Source organism: Marmota monax, unplaced genomic scaffold, assembly GCF_021218885.2.
Source record: "Marmota monax isolate L192 unplaced genomic scaffold, Marmota_monax_Labrador192_F-V1.1 WCK01_AAM20220418_F8-fsc00156, whole genome shotgun sequence".
NCBI classification, from domain to species: Eukaryota; Metazoa; Chordata; class Mammalia; order Rodentia; family Sciuridae; genus Marmota; species Marmota monax.
The window spans coordinates 3,920,363-3,942,685 of NW_026694013.1; the positions used below are offsets into that span (position 1 = coordinate 3,920,363).

General features: G+C 37.4%; 1 protein-coding gene across 9 annotated transcripts in view; it reads right to left on the reverse strand.

The window, feature by feature from the left end:
- Window positions 1–22,323, reverse strand: part of Bbx (BBX high mobility group box domain containing) — a 285,419-nt gene that overhangs the window by 137,297 nt on the left and 125,799 nt on the right. For 2 of the 9 annotated variants that reach the window (XM_058585477.1, XM_058585479.1), the window contains one exon: window positions 7,018–7,134. The exons of the other annotated variants lie outside the window; for them this stretch is intronic. The gene's annotated coding sequence lies outside the window, so the exon portion shown is untranslated. The remainder of the gene's footprint in view (window positions 1–7,017; window positions 7,135–22,323) is intronic. 9 annotated transcript variants of the gene reach the window in all.

The following is a 22,323-nucleotide window of genomic DNA, read 5'->3' on the forward strand; positions in this document are numbered from 1 at the left end:
AAATCTAATTAGGTAATACATAACATCTGACTCAAATTCAAGTTCAAGTATACTAATACAGTGCATGCATGTATATAAAAACAAATATGAATATAATCCTAATTTGTACTCCTTTAACAATTCCCAAGGAAGTAACAGATGACAAATAAGGAATAAAAAATTCATCTTTCTCCATTTCCATACTTCATGAGTCACAGCAGGAGGAGAAACTTACCCATCAGATAGGCCTGACTATGAATTCTGACCACTACTAGTTGTCTAATTTGGGGGTCTCTGGTCATTGATCTGTCAACGTACACAAGTACCTACTTCACAGTATGTTAAGAATGGAAATATAATAAATATAGAAAACGCCCTTTAGAGTACCTCACTCCTGATGCCCAAAATATTTACCTTGAAAAGAGGTTTGCTTGCTTTTTCAAGTCCTTGAAAAAAAAACTTCACCCCACAAAGACAACTGTAATAACTTCAATCATCAATTAGATAATCTCCATTCCAAACTTAGCTCTATCAGGTTTACTTATTATTCCTTGAATCTTGTATTCCCTTAACTCAAAGTCTTCAATGTTCATTTAGTCTATTCATAGATTTCAATTTCTTCGATTGATATTCTACATTTTTTTGTTCCTTCTCACATCACCCACACATATACTCTCAAAATTTAGCTCCAAATTTCCTTTCCCTTTGTTATACCTGAAGACTTACGTTTTTTCAAATGTAATTCCCAATAGCATAAGTCATAGACTGCCCTTATCACCCTCTTCTATTACTGTATCAAATGATGTTAAATCTGTGGCAAAGCCTACTACTACTCCAGGCACATCCATATCATCATCAGTAACCTCTTAAATATAGTGAGTCTGAAACACAAAGATCCCACTGAAGATCACAGATATAAATTCTGTGAGTTAAACTTATCCACAGATCATTCTTTCCATAACTACATAACCTGTGAATGCAGGAGAGGGATGGAGAAGGTTTGGGTGTCCTTTAGTGATCTTTGAATTCCTCACATAGCTATAAAGGAAGAAAGAAGAAAGAATAGTCCCATTGGTGATTTCACCAACTTCCGTAAATATAAAGAATAAAATCCAGAACATCTGGATAAAAATTATCCTGGAAGCCATTTAAAAGCAAATAATTTAAACTTGGATGATTTAACCAAGGTCTCCTGCACAATTTCAAATTTTTGAAAGTAAAAGAAAAATACTAAAATCAATCCTTGATTAAACTCTGATAACTTCAGAAGAAAGGTTGCCTCCATGAGCTTTAATCCCCAGCAACAGCTGGCTAAGATGGCTCCTTTCAATGAAAATCAGACCCTGCCTGTCCTGGCACTAAGATCTAGAAGTTCTCTTGACTTTGAGTTCCAGAGCACCAGCTTCCGTAGGTCCAGTGTGGTTCTTGGCAGGTGGTGGGTTATGAGTGATAAGAATGCAAACCCCCTGTCTGCTGGGCAACTGAATGCTTACAAACATTGCCAGATGCCTTATTATAACACATCTACCTGCAGGTGCAGTAAAATGGTTAAGTAACAGCAAATAACTATAAATGGATGGACACTGCAGCCAACATCCCTCCAATCTCAAAACAGAGTAAAAACATTGTTAGCCTAAAGGCAACGATGCCATCATTCAAAGGAGACACAGCCAGCTAGCACAGGGCAAAGAGGTAAAGAGTCCTCTGGGTAAACACAAAGGAAACATATACATTTGGAATAAGAAATGTGGCAGGAAACAGTTTGGCATACACAGAGAAGAAAACCCTATTTAGTGATCTTTAATAACACTCTGATGTCTTGGTCAGCCTCCTCGACTGCTGTACCAATTCCTCAAAACAAATAGCAACAGCAAGGTATGTCCACTCTACTTTCTTTTATTTTTATTTTTTAAAGAGAGAGAGAGACAGCGAGAGAGAGAGAGAGAATTTTTTTTAATATTTATTTTTTAGTTTTCGGCGGACACAACATCTTTGTTTGTATGTGGTGCTGAGGATTGAACCCGGGCTGCACGCATGCCAGGCGAACGCGCTACCGCTTGAGCCACATCCCCAGCCCTACTTTCTTTTCTATTGCTTTTATACAAACCACTCCGTAATTTATTATTCAGAATAAACACAACCTAGTTTGCCTCTTCTATTTCTTCAAAAGTACAGACCGATTTAACTTTTAACTGCTTTCTTATCCCTAATATGAATTCTCAGACAAAATCAATGTTTGTTCCAGCAACACCTAAATTTGAACAAAGTAGAACTTTTGTAACAAAATGCTTATTAAATAATACAGATTACTCTCTTTTGGTATAATTATTTGAATAATTATATAAGGATCAACTTTGAGCTTACTTTTACATTCATTACAAACTTAGTTGTATAACACATGTAAAACATGAATAAAAATTAAATGCAAAGTTCAAAATGTATTCCTAATTATGCGTTTTAAAAAATCTTTTACAAATTAAGCACATTCAGTACAGAACTTGTAACAAATGCTTTCTAGTTTCCTCAAAAAGCATGTTTTATATCCCATATTTATAAATTTTTCTACTGCATTTAGGGATGGTCCAACTTGTTTTATTAACACTATAGTTTATTTTTAATATTTGCTAAGACTTTAATCAGAGAATATATGGTTCTCTTTCAGAAGACATTAAATTAAGAATATTAAATGAGTGTTATAAGCTTGGTGAAGCATTTTTAATCCTGACTAAATGAATAAAATACTAAGTGAATTAATACTATTAAAGAAACCTTTATTACTGATAATTTAAAATATTAATGTGAACATTTAGTAGGTCAAGCCTGTTACATTAATCAAAGACACAATGTAAGAATGGTTAAACATTCTCCTATCAGTGAAGTTTCCATGTCACAAAATTTCTCCCATGTTTCCCTTATAAGCATAAAAGGATGTTTCTCTTTCCTTGCATTCCTGAAGAACAAAAAATCATCTGTTCTTCTTGAGATAGGATGGCACTAACTGCTTCTTTAGAGAGCTGAACACTTGGCACAATGTTTTCTTAGAATTTCGTCAAGTAAGCAGTTAGGAGGGCTGAATAATCACAGACAGTCTGGCTTCTTTTTCCTCATAGCTGTGGAGCCCCAGTGGATCCCAATGTTCTAGGGTAAGGAGGCTACAAGGGGGAGGTCAACAACTAAGCTTTTAGTAGTAAGTACTTTAATGTTGTTTTTTTTAATCAAAGATGATTTAAAATTTTTTTAATTCCAAATTTGATTTTGAATCAAGTGAATGTTATTAAAACAAATCCTTCACTAATAAGAGCTCTCCATCTTTTTTATTTTTTTTTTAGTTGTGAAAGTCTTCTCCTGCCTTTTTCTCTTTTTAGCCATAAATTTGTCACACCCAGAGAATTTTCACAAAGCAGATCAATAACACTGTGATGAGATTAGATTATTTGGTGTCCCTTAAGTGAGAAAGAACCTACCTGACCTTGGCTAATAATCAAATACACAGCTCTCTGGCCAGGACCCTCCAGGAGTGATGGGGGCCCTGTTTATAATCTCCAAAGTTAAAAGGCTACTCTGCCCCTGTCCTTTGTAATCTGATCTCTAGCACCTTCTCCCTTCAATGCAGATTCAGAGGTGCTCACAAAATAATGCCTGTACAAGAAATTTAGAAAATAAGTAATGTGAGAATCTGAGGAGTCAAAAAACTTCTCCGAAGTGGTTGTAGTGCTAATCTGTCTTAGGTTAGAAAGGAGTCCCTGCAGGGACAAAGGGAAGACAGCTTGGTGTGAAAGTGGGAAAGAGAGAAATTCAGGTCCTCACTCAACTTAGCAGAGGAACCAGAAAGGAACAGACCAGATGGACAGACCCACTGACTTCAAGGAAAGGCCGAACAGAAAAAAAATCAATGCTAACTCAAAGATTACAACTGGAGTATGAGAAAAGCTATGGGGCTAAGAGGTACAGCAAATAACAAAGCACCAAAAGGTGCCCTGATCTTAGCTTTAGGGATAGGGGAACAGAAGGAAAGGTGAGGGCAGAACTCAAGTTCTCACACTGAACAATGTCTGGGTTACCTGATGAAAGCCAAAGGCACTCATTATACTTTCTCAAAGAAAGATAAATGCATTCTTTCTCTAGAACAAATCAACTCTAAATAATAAAGAAAGGAAGGAAAGTTTAATGTGTGGGCTGCTTGCTAGGGTTATCAGAGACAATAATAGGCAGATCACTGTGACTACAATCATGGGCCTAAAGCCAGTGATGTAAATAAATTCGAGCTCTGGTTATGGTGCCCAGAAAAATAGTAAGAATTTTTTTTTTTTCATTTCAATTAGATGATAGAATACAAAATGTTGGGAGACCAAAAAAAATCTTATAGATCACAGGTCTACCACTATCACTTTTCAAAAAAAAAAAAAGGGGCAGAATGAAACTTAAGAAGAAATGATTTACTTATGGATTTAACAAAGCCATTTACTAGCAGAACTATTTTCAATTGTCCTGATTTTTGCCCAGTGCCATTAGGGAAATTATCGTCGCTGAACAGAAGAAAGGCATTTCGGTGTTTGCTGCATTTACCTCTGTTTACATTCAACAAACATTTATTAAATATTTAAATACTAGGCAAGAGGCTAGATTCTAGTATCCTCCCTGGAAAACCTTAGAAAAGAGCATAGTGAAGAGTGACAATAAACAAAATAGTGAGATCAGTCAACTAAAATTATGGGCCAACAAATATGAGGCTAGGAGGAACTTCTGATATAAAATTAGAATGAAGTATACAAGTATAATCTCATACCAAAAGAATTTTTGGCTTAAGGGAAAAAAAAGTGGGTGAAGGACAGAAAAGGGGCAAGAATAGCAAACACAGCTTGAGTCATATACTCAAGTTTTTAGAACTTTTGCAATGCAGAACAAAACATGGGTGGATCAAATCACTGCAGCTTGTTAACAGTTCTCTGTGGGTCATTCCCTCTCTATCTCAGTTGAAATTTTAAGGGGGAAAAATAAATTCATAAAAGATGTACTTATTTCTCTGCCAACTGTCTTTGGAAGTCAGGAACAGCTGACAATTTTAATTTATCATAAGAGAACATTATATAATCATGATATGGTTTCTGAAGGAAAAAAGTAGCAAACATGTCCAACTCTTTTATTAGCTAGATTTGAAAACAGGTGAGAATGACAACGGAAAAATGGAGAGAAATAAGAGCAGCTGCTGCAAAGAATAAAAGTATCTTTAAAAAACAAGGCTCATCAGGGTTATTGTTAAGATGGTACCATAGGCAACCTTAAAAATCATTCCTATTTTTAAATTCTGCATGGGTATAATAATATTCACAGAAAAAGATGTGGTACATATATAAAATAGAAATACAACAATTTTCAAGAAATACAGGAAAAAGAGGGAACACTTACATTGTAAAAGGGAGTATAAACTTTAACAAGTTCTATGGAAATGCATTTGGCATTATCTTGTGGAGTGTTAAATTGAGCATACCCTTTGACTTAGCAATTCTGCTTCTGAATGTATATCCTACAGAAATAATAGAGAGGCCATATACAGGACTCCTAAAGAATTTTCTTTCTACCACTGTATTTCTAGTAACATACACACATACACAAACACACACCCACACACATGAAAACAGTCTAAATAGTCGTTAAAGGGAAATATAGTGTGGAATTTTCATACAATACTTCAATCATAAATAAATTACAAGTATAAGCAGGGAAAACTCTTACAAACATGTTGAGTAGAAGAAAATAGGTACTACAAAAGAAGATAGTATTATCTATAAAAAATTCTAAAACAAGCAAAATTTAACATAGGGAGTAAATATGTGGAAAACTATAAAGAAAAATATGGAATTTATTAAAAAAAATTCAACATTCAGGAGTAATGATGTGATAAAGTGAGGTGTTGGAATCTGGTCTTGGCACTCAGGGAGCTACAGATACTAGTGATGTTCTATTCCCTAAACTAGTGGTAGATACTCAGTTCCTCAAAGTTATTCTTTGTACCTTATTTAATATTCTTTATTCATTTAGCATTTTCTAAATACTATGGGATTACTTCTATGTTTAAACAACTATCAGAAATAATCCTGCATTTAACAAACTATTTTAAAGGTATTTCTAAGTACCTAGTATGTACTCATCTCTTCTTTAGTTCATGCAGCTCTTTGAGGAAAATATTTTTATTCTTAGTTTACATAGGAAAACTGAGACTCTTGTTGTTAAGTAGATTGCCCACCCCATGTTACACAGCTAGCAGTGCTGGGATCCAATCCACTGGGAACTCTGATAACCCAGCTTTGAAAACATGGTGCATCTACCAGGTAGGACTGCTAAAATGACTGAAGAAATAAATTTCCAACATGAAAATTAAACAGACTTATTATACTGCTGTTTATGATTTTAATTCATTTTAGCATTTAAAATGATCAGTTTGTATTAATTTTATGTTGTAGTACTTTGTTACTGCTTCACAATCATAATTCACCCTTACATTCTCTAAATTTTAAAACTAGCAACAGATACCAATTACATTTATGGAAAGTGACAACTTCACTGTATTTCTTCTCAAAACTTAAATTTCTCTAAGACTGCAAACTTAAGGAAAGTTAGGTATTGGCAGGCTAAAACTTAGCAGTCTCATTTCACTACAGTCCCCCATCTCACAGGCAAGCAAACAGGCTTGCCAAAAGAAATTATTCATTTCCACCTCTCCTCATCTCTCAACCATACTTCAAAACCTAATTTTAAACTCATGTAGGAAACCTGATTAACACCACCTGGCTTTCTCTACTCCATTAACCGTGGGCTCTTTCAGCAGACATACAATACAACTCATTTATACAATTATTTGTCATCTTTTAGATTTTTCGTTGTTGTTTTTATTTGTATATGTATTTTCCCTGTAAGAATAACTGAAAAGAATTCACAAGTTTGTTAGTTCTGCGCTGTACCCTCACTCATTCTTCCCTCCAGGTACCACCAACTTTGCTCTATGAACAGCAGTTACTGTATAAATGCTGATGGACTTACTACAGTGGAACAATTCGCCTCTGGTATTTCTCAATATCCCAGTGAATCCTCCACATCTACAACATGCTGGAGATGATACCAGGTACTGCTAGAGGCTTGGGGTCTTCCTGAGGGTGCCTGGGACGAGAAAAACACAGAGAGAGACCAGAGACAGTCAGGAGAAAGACAGAGAGAGGTAACATGGAAACATCCAGAGGACAGAAGTAAAGAGCTGAGAGAAACTGGAGAGTCAGGACTTATAATATAGAGATTAAGCAGCCAAAGGAACTCAGAGACAGAGAAGTAGTCGACAATCTTAACTCGGGTTTTGATTTTGAAACCACATTTTTGGTATCAGTTACTCATGTAATAGGTACCCTCATGTTACTAAATGATGTAATTTACCATTTCAAAGTGATTGCTAAGGTTTCTTTTGAACTTTTATCCATTAAAATTAATCTTTACCAGACTTCACCTCTGAACATTATCTGTATTAACACATATAATCCTCAAAGCAACCCAGTTGTAAACAAGGTTTACACCCCCACTATCCCCCAACCCCCACCTTTTAGGAAATGGAAGTCAGGGAGGTTATGTGACCTGCCCAAGGTCACAAGCAAATAAATGTTAATGGGGGCCCCAAATCTCCAGATTCCAAAATGTTTCCTGATATCCTATGGTGTCTCTATTAAAAATGGTTATTATATAAACCTGAATTTTTTATAAAATAAAAGTCAAACTTTTATTCAGGATGAAATTTTTCTATCTTATGGGACAATGAAATTCCACTATTCAGGTTACTCACCAAGAATATTTTACTATATTTTAATTAATTAATTTACTTAATTACTTATTGTGTGGTGCTGGGGATTGAATCCAGGGACTTGTGCATGCTAGGCAAGTGCTCTATCACTGGGTTAACATTCCCAGCCCCTCACTAATAGTATTTTTTAAATATATCAGATAAACTAAATCAGAATAAAAATATATCAGAATGACAGAAAATTTAGAACAGAAAGGAAGTGAACAGTCACTAGGCAAAATTTTTTTAATACATTTTTTTTTAGTTGTTGATGTACCTTGTTTTTTATTTATTTATATGAGGTACTGAGGATTGAACCAGTGCCTCACACATGCTAGGCAAGTGCTCTGCCACTGAGCCACAACCCCAGCCCCACTAGGCAAAACTTTCACCTTTGAAAAGGAAGCTACAGTTAGTTCATTTGCTTTTACAATTTCATAATTTCAAAGTCTTAATGATTGGGCACATTTTAGCTGACCCGAACAATGAAAAGATGTTCTGCATTGCAATAAATTCTTAATGTCAATGATGGTGGAATGTGATGGACATTATTATCCAAAGTACATGTATGAAGACACGAATTGGTGTGAATATATTTTGTATACAACCAGAGATATGAAAAATTGTGCTCTATATGTGTAATATGAATTGTAATGCATTCCACTGTCATATATAAATTTTTAAAAATTAATTTAAAAAAAAGTCAATTACCAGTAAAGGACTGGTCTCAAAGTTATTTCTCATGTCTCACCTAACATTTACACTGCAATCCCATTTCAAGGTACTCTATAAAGTAGAATGATTTAATGCATCACTCTTCTAAGCATTAGTATTTTCTCTTGAGGGTTACTTATACTCCTCTAAATAATCATGTACTTTTAGAAGCAATCAGTGTAATTGCCAGGAAAGCTCCTTTGATCTGCACTTGTATTTCACAGCAAGATAAGACAACAAGAATACAAAGAAATTTCTGTTCAATCGTGCATCGATATATTTTCCATCATGTTCAGCAATTTTTAAACCAGAAATTTTCAAATAAGGCCTAAAGTACAGTACTGCTCTGCCCTCTAGTGACAGGCTAGGCTTTGCTAACTACATTTTTGTTTTTACTTCACTTTTGGGCAATAGTTAAGATTATTTTAAAAACTACAGGATGGCCGCTTTTTCATCTGTTGAGTAGTGAAAAGGGAGTCCTGGTCAACTTTTAAGACATGATTTATGGTTTGAACACAATGCAAGAAAGATATAAAGGACAACTGTTCCTTTGTATTGGGATGGCCCATCTAAGTATTGAAAATTTGAAAAAAATCAAAATATAATGTCTCTGAGGCTGGGACTGTGGCTCAGTGGTAGAGCACTTGCATGGCAAGTGTGAGCACTGGGTTTGATCCTCAGCACAACATATAAATAAATATCTGTCCATCAACAGCTAAAAAAAAATTTTTTTAAACAAAAATAATCTTTTTTTTTTTTTTTGGTATGAGGGAATGAATCCAGGGTACTTTACCACTGACTGAGCCACATCCCCAGATCTTTTATTTTTTATTTTACTAGAGGGTCATGGTTGCTTAGGGCCTCACTAAGCTGCTGAGGTGGGCCTCAGACTTGGGATCCTCCCTAGTCACTGGGATGATATGCATGTCTCACCACAACCAGGTCTATCCTTACATTTTTATGCACTTTTTTGGAAAGGCAAAACATTCCATTTAGTTTCTGTTAAGAACTTTACAAATTTTATAGCCTTATAAATCCAAAATTGGTCAATTCCATTATTTTGGAGTATGACTTATCAAGATGAGTGTTATAGTGAATACCATGTATTGGTGAACAATTATCTACTAATAGTAATAGAGTAAAAAAATGTTAAATACAAAACTATACTGAATGTAATTTACCCTTAATTGTTCAAAAGGAACTTCAGGATTTTACTGAGGGTCAATATCATCATTAAGAAATCCGTTATTGCTTTACCAACATGCATGGAAACATGAATCAAGGATGCCAGTTAAGACAGTTGTTATACTGTGAAATCACTCTAGTACTTTGACAGAAGGGAACTTCTTTGTCATAGTAAAATGTCCCTCCCTGCTATCCCTCTCTTGTAAGGAATGGATGCATTTTCTAGAACAGCATTTCTACTCTCATTTACTCAGTGTACCACTTCTGTCTACACACTTATGTTAAATATAAGCAATGTTATTTGTACACATGAATATAAAAGGGTATCTGAAGATAACTTATAGGCAGTATGATGTGTGGTTAAGAGAACAAACCCTGTAACCAGACTGCCAAGAGTTTGAATTCCAAGTCTGCCACTTATTAGCAGTATAAACTTAGGCAGATTGTGTCTTGGTTACCTCAGCTTAAAACAATGGGAATAACAAGAGGCACCTACAAATAGTAATGTTTTATCCCTTGGTAGGTGTCTGGGTTATACTGGTATATGCATTTATTAAAATTAAAAGATGTGCCTTTAAGAATTGTACACTTTTGCTAAACGTAAATTTCACACCAAGGGATAAATACATACGCTGAAGAATTTAGGAGGCGGTATAATCGTGCCTATAACTCATTTTAAACTACATCAAAACTTCAGTTAAACTGATAAGACATAGAGGGATTATTATCATAGATATGTCATAAAATAAATGTGGTAAAACCTTAATGGCCAAATCTAGGAAGATCATATATGAGTAACCTAACAAAATGTTGAGGGAGCATACACTTACTTCTCATCAGGTCCATGCAAAGATTAAATATATGTAACAGTATCAAATATAAAGACCGCATGACTTACTCAATGGCATACAGTAATATGCTGATTTAAAGAAATGAAAGGCAGGGCTGGAGTTGAAGCTCAGTGGAAGAGCACTTGCGTGGCATGTGTGGGGCACTGGGTTTGATTCTCAGCACCATATATAAATAAATAAAATATATAATATAAATAAATTAAAATAATAAATAAAGGTCCTTTAACAAATTTATACATTTGTTGATGAGCATTTTATATATATATATATATATATATATATATATATATATATAAAATGTCATATATATAATGTCACATATAATATATATACACACACACATATATGTGTGTGTGTATATATATATATATTGTGTATATCTATTGTGTGTATATATATACACACACACACACACTCATTATATATATAAAAGAAAGAAATGAAAGGCAGTAATCTATTCTTCCCAAGTTGGCAGAAAAGGGAAAGAAGTAATCAGATACTGAGTTTTCACCCTGAGGTGAATGTTTCAGCTCAAATTTGAAATATATTATCAAACTGCATGGGCCATGTAAAAAATATAGTCTTTGAAAGTCAGAACTGAATCTGAATCCAAATTCTTTTAATTAGTCAAGAAGCGCAGACATTTTATGTAATGTTCTGAGCTTCAGTTATCTCCTATTGTATAATAGGAATATTGGGTCATTCACCTAAGGTCATTATGAAGACTAGGAGGAAAAAAATACACTCACAGACATATGTAGAAACTAGCACATAAAATGCAAAAAACAGTGGCAGTTTTCATCATTTTATTTATCATTTCTACCTAAGGATGAGTCCTGCATATCTGAGACCATTTTCTGCAGATGGAAACAAAACTGGCTACATATCTGGTTCTTAGTCTAGAAATTGCACATGCAGGTAGCCCAAATACTCCGTAGAGTTTTCTAAATGATCATCATTTAAAAGCAGGCTTTCCATAAAGTATCACTAAACTTGGTGTAAAAGAAGAGTTGGCAGTTACAGGGAACTCATTATTCATTTCTCTGAATGCCAATTATAATAAATATAAGTCCTGTGGGTGAGGAATTTAGGAAACATGCTTGCTGATGACATTTTAAAGAAAGTAACTTCAGTGCATTTGAGGAAATGATATCAGCACCTGGGTAAACTTTTATTTGAAATAGTCTAAGGTAGCATACTTCAAGAAAAAAAATAGTAAAACTATATTTATAGAAAATTAGTTCTGCACTCCCAGGAAGTGGATCTGTAAATCATGATATATTACTTCCTGAAGACAGTAACTCGACATACAGTTCCAACTAAAGGCAGACTTAAGAACTTGGCACTGAGAAGGGGCATCTTTTTTTTTTTTTAAGAGAGAGAGAGAGAGAGAGAATTTTTTTTTAATGTTTATTTTTTAGTTTTTGGCGGACACAACATCTTTCTTTGTATGTGGTGCTGAGGATCGAACCCGGGCGGCACGCATGCCAGGCGAGCGTGCTACTGCTTGAGCCACATCCCCAGCCCGAGAAGGGGCATCTTGAAAACATTTCACAGCAGGGCATCTGCCTTGACCACTCTATGAAAACCACTTTTTCCAAAGGTTTATTTACCTGTGGATAGCTAACCCAAAGCCTCTGTTTTTGGCATTTAGATGTTTCTCAACCTTACTTATGGTGAAACTCTTCCCTATCTTCCACAGCACCAAAGGTGGGCTTTTCCCACCACAGATCTGATTATTTTTCTTTCCTTCAAATACTCCTTAACAAATAGGCAAGTGTTGTCAAAAGTTCTATTCTTAGGTGTATTATCTGCTTTCACCAATTTTCAAAGTCTAAACTTTCCCTCAAGTGGTCTCCATCTTAAGCCAGATTCAACTCAAATTTAAAATCTAATCACATGAATATGATCTCTGCATATCAACTCCAGCCAACCCCAAACTTCATCCCTACCCCACCCCCAGCAAATCAGCTTCTGCCACAATCTCTTTATGTCTGCTAGCAGTAGCAACAGTCTTCTGAACACAACTAAATAAAAGATATACCTTTGGCTTTTCAACAACTTTCACCGAGTCCTTCCCTCTTGCTATCCCTCTTCACCAACACCCAAAATAAGTCCGTCTTTTGCCAAGTTCCATACATAAATAGTTTTTAAATTGGCTTAGGTGACAGACACCTGCAATTCGTATTTGAGAAACAACAGTAAAAGCTAAATTCACAATGAAGAAATACACACAAACACAGAATAAAGAGCAACAGGCATTAGTATTTCAGAAAATCTTGAAGAAAAATCACTGAAGAAATCCTTATTAAATTTTAAGTATCCATTCATTACAACCCTGCACATCATAAAATAACTTATTTGATTTTGTGAGTTGAATTCCTTCATCCAATGTAGATTAAGATTCATCCACAGCATAATCTTCATAGTAGTCCCATTTACAGCTGTCAACACCCTATCAGAACAACAAATTTCTTCTTACCTAGGATAATGCTAAAACCCTGTATACTATCTTTCCAATACCTTCCACTTTCCCACCCATTTGTATCATCTGCTCAAAGATTTTCAGTGGTTCATCTGCCTTTCAGGGTAGGGATGAGATAAAACTAACCAGGACAGTCAAAGGTTTCTTATATCTGCCTTTCTTCAGTTTTTCATTTTAACTTTACCTGCCTCCAAAGGAGACAGATCAAAGGAGCCTTTTTCACCTGTCCAGACTTTTTCTATATTTCCTTCTGTAATAGTCTTCCTTGATATTTCTAAGTAGGACTTTGGAAATTCCTCAGTATTTCCCCCCGACCCAGCCGGTGCTGGGGATAAAACCCAGGGTCTTAAAGCATTACCTTAAAACAAGCACTTAACCCCCACCTGCTCTTTCTCAGAACTCAAAACTGAACAGCTCAGTTAGGTTTAGTCTTAGGTTCTTCTGACTACATAGCTTAATATTCTAAATGATCACCCTATAGCCTAAAAGGAAAAAAAAAAAGTGATCCATTTAAATCTGTCTTTCATTAAGAAATTACTTTAAGTTTCTGAAAGCCTATCCTTATCAATTTCTAGGAAGCAACAGTGAGCATTATGCAGTTCACAATCTAGAGGCAAATAAGGACATTTACAAGCAATAGGAAGTAAAAGTTTAAAACCTTAAAATCTTTTCAGAGGTAACTCTAAACTCCAATGTATAAAATATTCTATTACAATGAAAATAATAAAAAATTTTATCTTGATAAGTAAAAATTCACAAAAAGAGGTGGGACTGGGACATCTTTACTATCTATAAGATATAATATTCTTATTAGAAAGATCTATTTTCTCTACAACTATCGTTAGTTAACAGAAACAACAATCAAACCTGAAAATTTCATCATTCAAATGCTTACTTTAGCAAATGAAGTGAAAGATCATCTGTATGCCTCCATCCTTCAAATAGCCCGAAAAAATACTGCTATAGAAAGTTGTTACTTATGGGGAATGACAGTGACTGCTGATTTCAAAACTCTTGTTTATCGATTCTTTTATATATATATATATATATATACACCTATGTGGTTCCTCTAACAATGCTGAAAACCTAATTGGTATTCACAAACTATATTGAGAAAAGGAGTAGTTTCAGGTGCATGTCCATCTGAGCGGTGCTAGATGGATAGATGGTATGTACTACTCTGCACATACACCTCATGTGCATGTATCTGCACATATTTTGAAGGTTTTATTTTCTCTTATTTGGCAATTCTTCATAGTAATTAATGTAACACAATTTATTAGGACAATGCTCACCATATAAGTGGTATTTTGAAGGTTTTATTTTCTCTTATTTGGCAATTCTTCATAGTAATTAATGTAACACAATTTATTAGGACAATGCTCACCATATAAGTGGTAGCTAAGCTCTATTCAAGAAACCAGCTGCTCTATATCCGGCTGGATCTCAAGAAACCTGTGGAGTTTAAGTGCCTATGGTAATGTTCAGTGTCTTAAAAGACCACCTAACATGAAATACACTGCCATGAGGAGACACTTGATAACAAATGTCCTTACAGTAAATGTTAAGGAACAGTGAAATAATCATGTAAGCCACCTGTTTTATAAGAATAACAATACAGTCCTAGCAGAGGTAAAACAACTAAAAATTAAACTAAACTAAGGTTACAGAAATCAATGCAAAGCTAAAACACAATATTCCTATTGAATATCTTCACAAATCAATTTAAATACAGAGAAAGCATAAAAATATTCCCCCAGAATAAATTACCAAAAAGTGGACTTCAGTCAGCTATTTGGTACATATTAACTGAGTCCAGGTACCATCCTACATATCTTAAAGCCCAGTGTGAACCAATTTGCCTATTTTAAATCTCACAACTTTCCATGCGCTCAACAGGTCCACTAATCAAGTTAGAGAAGCACTTGTTAGAAGGCTAACAAGTCTTAATAAACACCTGTGATTAAGTGTATACAACAAATGAGCCAATAGGCACCCAGAACTGTTTTGCTATTCATTTAAGTTTCACTAAAATTTGATTATGGGAGTAACCACAAACTAAAAGACCTTTAATTTTAGAGAACATTCTTCTTCTTAAACTCAGTCTGGGAAAAAATAATTACCTGCATTAAACCAGGGGATGCTTATTAACACTAAGTTCAATGGAAAGTGGGATTAATGAAATAAAAATTCTTATAATACTAAGTCACCTAATGCTTACTGAGCAACCTCCATGTGCCAGACACTGTAAGTTTGGGGAATATACAAAATAAACTTTCTAGTGTAAATTTAAGTCCCTTAGCATTTGGAACCAGTCCTATGAAAGAACTACAACTATACACTTCTATGTATATACACTGATTTGTGAATATACAGCATAACCAGTATACCAGTACATAAATTATAATGCATGGAAATACTTAGAAACATTAAAAGCAATTCCCCTTAAAGTTTGGATCAGAAATGTCCCCCAAAAGCCCACAGGTTAAAGGCTTGGTTCTCCAGATAGACTAGTGGGAAGTAGTAGAAACCTTAATAGGTGGGTAGGTGGGGTCTTAAAAGAGGAGAGAGGTCTCTGGATCATTGGGGAGTGTGCCCTCATTATGGTCTCTTATCTCTTTTTTTCACTTCCCAGTCATGAGGTAAGCAGTTTTCCTCTATCATGTGGCACTACCACCATTCAGTACCCCACTAGATGCCTGAGAGCAATGGTTCATCCTAATCATGGACCAGAACTTTTAGAAGGTTACAACGAAAATAAATCTCTTCTCTGTAAGTTGATTATCTCAGGTACTGGTTACAGAGACAGAAAGCAAGTTGGCACAGCTCCTATATCATCCACGTATTTTCCTAGAAAAGCACACTTTAATGTAATAGAGGTAAGAGGGACTATAGAATTCAATGCAAATACACTTAAATTTATCAAACACCTTTCAAAGTACCAGTAAGTACATGGAGAGAAGTCATGCCTAAATATATTTATATTGTCCTTCAATAGTAAATTTCACAATCTAGTAGACTGATCCCATTGTTGAGAAGAAATATACTGCCAAAATTCATTAGGTATGTTTTAAAATTTTAATCATTTCAGAAATAACTTTCAGGGAAACTAAAATCAAAGTGTTCTAAAAGAGTTAAACTATCTTAACCAATTAAACAGACATCTACAAAATTAGATCACTGCTCAATAGCTTGTCCTGTAGTCAAAAAACAGAGGTGAACTGTTAAATTTTACAAATTAATTTAGAATTATTTGTACACAGAAGTGTTTAAGGACTGAGCATGTAGCACAGTGGTAGTGCACTTGCCTAATATTCTTGAGGCCCTGGTTTTAATCACTAACCCTGTCTACCACCCACCCCCCAAATAGTTTAAGTCTCAAAGGTTTGTTTCCTTTTGATTGTATATACATTTTGTTTTGGACAGATATCAAATAATCAGAAATTGAAATTAATCCAGTTAACAGAGAGCACACAAAACACAATCAACCAATGATCAAGCAAATAAAGTTAATCTTGAGCCTATGTCAACACCCACTATTTACTTACGACTAATCCCAAGTACTCATCAACTAATTAACTTAAAATATACTCTCTTACAGTAGAAAAAGGTACTAAAGTTCAATGAACTGTGCTTATCGACTATTCTTCAGAAATTCAAACTATTATGTAACTTAAGAACTGACATTAGAGGAAAGAAGGGAGAAAAAAAAGAAAGGAAGGTAGGGCAATAAGGCAGCTATATCAGATTTAGGGTTCCTTGACTTCTGCTAGAACTACTTCAAATACATTTTTTTTAATCCTTGTTTTCTGTTTACCAAAATCTTAAATATATGTCATTTCCCTATTTGGATTCTCAATTATTTCACATAGTAAAAGAATACTGCTTTGGATCATGTGAATTGCCTTGATTAAGATGGTAAATAGAAACAGGTATAATCCCCCAAAAGTAACTCTCTTATTCATCAACCAAATTTCCAAATGCAATTTATTCATAAAGAGCAATGAAGACACATGGAAGTCAATTTTTACAATGATGTAATTCCTCCATTATACAAATCATTTCTGATTTTGAAGTTCTTAGACTTGATGCCTTCACTTGTAAGAATCTCATTTTCATGCACAGCAACTTCAAAGTGGAAGAAATATGAATTCAGTAATTTCAAATGTCTCCCACCTCAAAGGCACCAAAGACAATTTTAGAATCTTAGAAGACTATATATAGCAAACCATATTTCTTGTTTATATATTATGTATTGTAGAACATACTTTTTAAATATCTCCATTTCATTCTTTGGTAGAGGAAAAACAAATACCTATTTGGGTGAAACTGTGCTGCCCCCCTACCCAAAAAAATTCATAGGTAGATTAAAGCCCCTATCCCCAATGTGATGAGATGGGGAGGACCAATGAAGAGATTAAAGATTAAGTGAGGTCATAGGGTGGGACTCTAACAGAACTTACTAATTTTGAGAAGCAGAAGAGACATCAGAGCTTGATCACTCTTGTGAACATACTGAGGAAAGGCCATGTGAGGACACAGCAGGAAGGCAGCTATGTAGAAGCCAGGAACAAAACCAAACCAGAGACCACATTTACAGGCACTGTATTTGTGGCCTTGTAGCCTCCAGAACCGTGAGAAAATAAGTGTTGATAAAACCACCCAGATGGTGATATTTTGTTATAGCAGCCTGTGCTAGTTATCACAACCTATAAAGATGAGGAGCTTACATTTTTAGCAAGTTTTACTCTACTAATAAACAAGCTGAACCAGGAACTGATAGTAACACAGATGATCCATTCATAAAAGGAGTCTGGAACAATGTGAAGAAAAACCTCAACACATACACACACACACACCCCTCATTAACTTTTATATACATGTATTATTTTAAATTAAGTTAATTAAACTGTCATTTTAGAAAGATTATAAGATTTTGAATCATTGCTCTGAATGGGTAAGAACTATACTACAACTGTACTGGAAACTGAGGTGGCTATATTCTTTATCACTGAGAGAAAGGGTGGATCTTGTTAAAGAATATGAGCCACTCTGTGATCTAATAATTCACTTCTGCCAGTGAGAATTTAGATGTCCCAAGGACCGACAGATATATGTTCTCTTATCTTTAATATAAATGAGGTCAACATCAAGTTCAAAACATTCTCAAAACTTGGATAATATTGAGACAAGATACAAAAATAAGAGGTGGTGCTGCTAAAATTTTCTTCACCATGTAGAACAAATATTATTTGGTTTCAAAAGGAATCAGCTTTTCTATGTTAAGATGTTTTCTTACTGTTCTCTAGTGAAGGCTTAATTAATTTGGACTCCTTAAAGAACTTCTCTATTGACATTGCCTCCTTATACTCTCAGAATCAGGTATAACATTCTTGAACTTTTATCACATTCGTTTCCTTTCTTTTTTAAAATGACACATAAAAATTGTACATATTCATGGGATACATGTGAGTTTCAAAACATGCATACATTATGTGATCTTCAAGTCAGAGACAGCATCTCTAACTCCTCAAACATTTAAAGTTTCTTTGTGGTAAAAAAAAAAAAAAATTAAATTACCATTTCCTGAGGCCATTTATGTGCCAAGCACTATATCTGAAATTTGACACAACTGCCTTATCTTAATTCTCACATTCTACAAGGTAAAGATTGTGATACCCATATGAAAACAAAGAGACAAAGTTTCAGAAGGATCAAATAATCACCCGAATTCTTCCAATTAAAAAGTGCTTGGGTTGGGGTTGTGGCTCAGCTGTAAAATGCTTGCCTAGCATGTATGAGGCCCTGGGTTAAATCCTCAGCACCACATAAAAATAAAAGGTATTGTGCCCAACTGCACCTAAGAAATAAATATTTTTTTTAAAAAGTGCCAAAATTTCTCTGAATCCAAAAAGCATGTTTTACTATACTGTCTTACCTTCTAACCTATATGTATATATACATTTAAAAAACAACAAAAAAGACATCTTTCTGACCATGTTCCTCTCGCTCAAGCTTAGGGAACTTTAAACTATCAATTATTAATAACCTTCTGGATTTCTACACAAATGTAATCTACACAAGTCTGGTAATAGTGTCTTTTAATACCTTTAGGATTAATCAAATAAATATTAACTGAGGAATTCCATATGTCTAGCAATTTTCTACAAGTCTTGGGAGATAATAATGCAAAGCCGAGGAAGATGGCGGGGAGGGGAGTGCATTGCCCCCGTGTGCTGCTTCACTGTGTGGGAGTATGACAAGTCAGGACGGCTAAAGGCTATCTTGTTAGGAATTTCCAGCAATAGTGGGGTGCTCCGGAACCTGGAGGAAGGATTTCCATCGCACGAGGATCGGCTACGGGGACTCAAATGCGAGAGGTTTGTTGCACGGAGGGTAACACTGCTTATTCAGCAAATCGCCCCGCGGCTAGAGTCTGCAGCGCTCGCTGGGAAACGAGGAGATAGCGATGCAGGGATACAGCGCTGCAGTTTCTGCCAGCCGTGCAAGCACCGTACTCAGGGCTGAATTCTGGGTTTGAGACGGGGGAAGGAAGCGGTCCATCTCGGTTCTCCACACCGGTCAGACTACAGAGGAGGCCAGCAGCCACCATGTTGGAAAGCTGACGTCTCCATCCCTGTTTACGACTGACCGCAGCTCATTCAGCCATAGAACAGGTAATTTCAGGCTGCCATTCGCCTGCGGCTTGCAGACAGATTGCTAGGGTTCAGTGCCTGGGGGCTTCTTAGAACCTGATCTTATCGGAGCGAACACCGAGCGCGGGGCGGCCGAGTTCCGGCTCCCGGAATGCCCTGGCCCAGGGCTGGGGAGCCTGCAGAGGCTGCTTCTTGGACCCTGCTCCTATCAGAGCATACACCAAGCACTAAGCGGCCGAATTCCGGCTCCCGGAACTGAGCCCGCGGGGACTGCTTCTTGGAGCCTACTCTTATCGGAGCTTACACCAAGCACGGAGCGGCCGAGTTCTGGCTCCCGGAACTGCCCTGGCCCAGGGCTAGGAGCCCACGGAAACTGCTTCTCGGTCCGGGTCCTGCTGAGGGCCGGTCAGGACTCACCCGTTGCTTTGGTTGCCCGGCAAGGGGAACGAAATGCTGCCATTCGCATAGGATACCAACATGGCAGAGATCTGATGTCATCAGAAAGCGGCGGAGGAGAGAACTTCATCAATACCAGCAGCGACAGAAACAGTTGGTCTCCTGGTAGGGGGGGTGAGGCACAGACACCCGAGTCTCCTCAATTTGTCGTCGAGCCAGAGGGGAGGAGCCGGGCCGCCGCCAGCGACCGGAGCAGGCCCAGTGGCTCGCCAGCGTGGTGACCGCGTGACCCCAATTGGAGACGGGGCGGAGTGGAGCCGCCACCCGCACCCGCAAGGTGGGCAGACCCGCGACCCAGTGGTACATGGGCGTGGTAGGAGGGGCAGGGCAGAGCCGCCGCCCGCGCTTGCAAGGTAAACAGACCTGTCACAGACTGGCGGGTCAGGCCCAGTGGCCTGCCAGTGTGGTACACACGTCACCCCAACTGCAGTAGGGGCAGAGCAGATCCTTCTCCCACGCCCGGATCAGGCCCTGCCGGTGTGGTGGCCACGTGATCCCAATTGGAGTGGGGGAGGAGCGGAACAGCCACCCGTGCTAGCAGGGTGAGCAGACCTGTGACCAACCTGCAGATCAGGCCCAGGGGTCCGCAGACGTGGTAGGAGGGGCAGGGCAGATCCGCCGCCCGCGCCTTCAAGGTAGGCAGACCTGCGACACACCGGCAGATCAGGCCCAGGAGCCTGCCGGCGTGGTACACACACCACCCTAATTGGAGTAGGGGCAGAGCAGAGTCGCTGCCCGTGCCAGGAACAGGCCCAGCGACCTGAGAGGCGGGGTAGTCACGACACCCCAATTGGAGTAGGGGCAGAGCAGAGCCGCCACCCATGCCCGAAAGGTGGGCAGATCTGCGACCGACCAGCGGGACAGGCCCAGTGGCCTGCCGGTACGACAGACACGTCACCCCATTTGGAGTAGGGGCAGAGTAGAGCCGCTGCCCGCGCCTGCAGGGTAGGCAAACCTGCAACCGACCGGCGGATCAGGCCCGGTGGCCTGCCGGCGTGGTACACTCGTCACCCCAATTGGAGTAGGGGCAGAACAGAGCCGCCGCCAGCGCCCAGAACAGGCCCAGTGACCTGCCGGCGTGGTAGCCACGACACCCCAATTGGAATAAGGAGAGAGCAGAGCCGCCGCCCGCGCCTGCAGGAAAGATACGCAAGCAGTATGAAAAGACAAGGAAAGAAAGGACCACAAGCAATGCAGGTCAACGCAACTTTAGAAGAGGTAACAGTTGCAGCAGATGGAATGTCAGATAAAGAATTCAGGATATACATGCTTCAGATGATCTGGAGTATCAAGGAAGACATTAGACAGCAAAATCAGACAATGAAAGATCACTTCGACAATGAATTACGCAAATAAATCCAGGAAGCAAAGGATCAACTATACAGGGAGATAGAGGTTATAAAAAACAAACAAACAGAAATCCTAGAAATGCAGGAAGCAATAAACCAACTTAAAAACTCAATTGAGAGTACTACCAGCAGAGTAGAACACTTAGAAGATAGAACATCAGACAATGAAGACAAAGTATTTCAACTGGAAAAGAACATAGACAGCTCAGCAAGACTGTTAAGAAACCATGAGCAGAACATCCAAGAAATATGGGATAACATTAAGAGACCAAACTTAAGAGTCATTGGGATACAGGAAGGTACAGAGCTCCAAACCAAAGGAATGAGCAGTCTATTCAATGAAATAATACGAGAAAACTTCCCAGACTTGAAGAATGAGACAGAATCCCAAATCCTAGAAGCCTACAGGACGCCGAATGTGCAAAATCATAAGATATCCACACCTAGACACATTATAATGAAGATGCCCAACATACAGAATAAGGAGAGAATTTTAAAAGCTGCAAGAGAAAGGAAGCAGATTACATTCAGGGGTAAGCCAATCAGGATAACAGCTGATCTTTCAACACAGACTCTGAAAGCTAGAAGATCCTGGAATAACATATTTCAAACACTGAAAGAAAATGGGTTCCAACCAAGAATAGTGTATCCAGCGAAATTAAGCTTCAGGATGGAAGATGAAATTAAAACCTTCCACGATAAACAAAAGTTAAAAGAATTTGCAGCTAGAAAACCATCTCTTCAAAACATCCTTGGCAAAACATTACAGGAAGAGGAAATGGAAAATAACAATGAAAACCAACAGTGGGAGGTACGACAGTAAACGGGG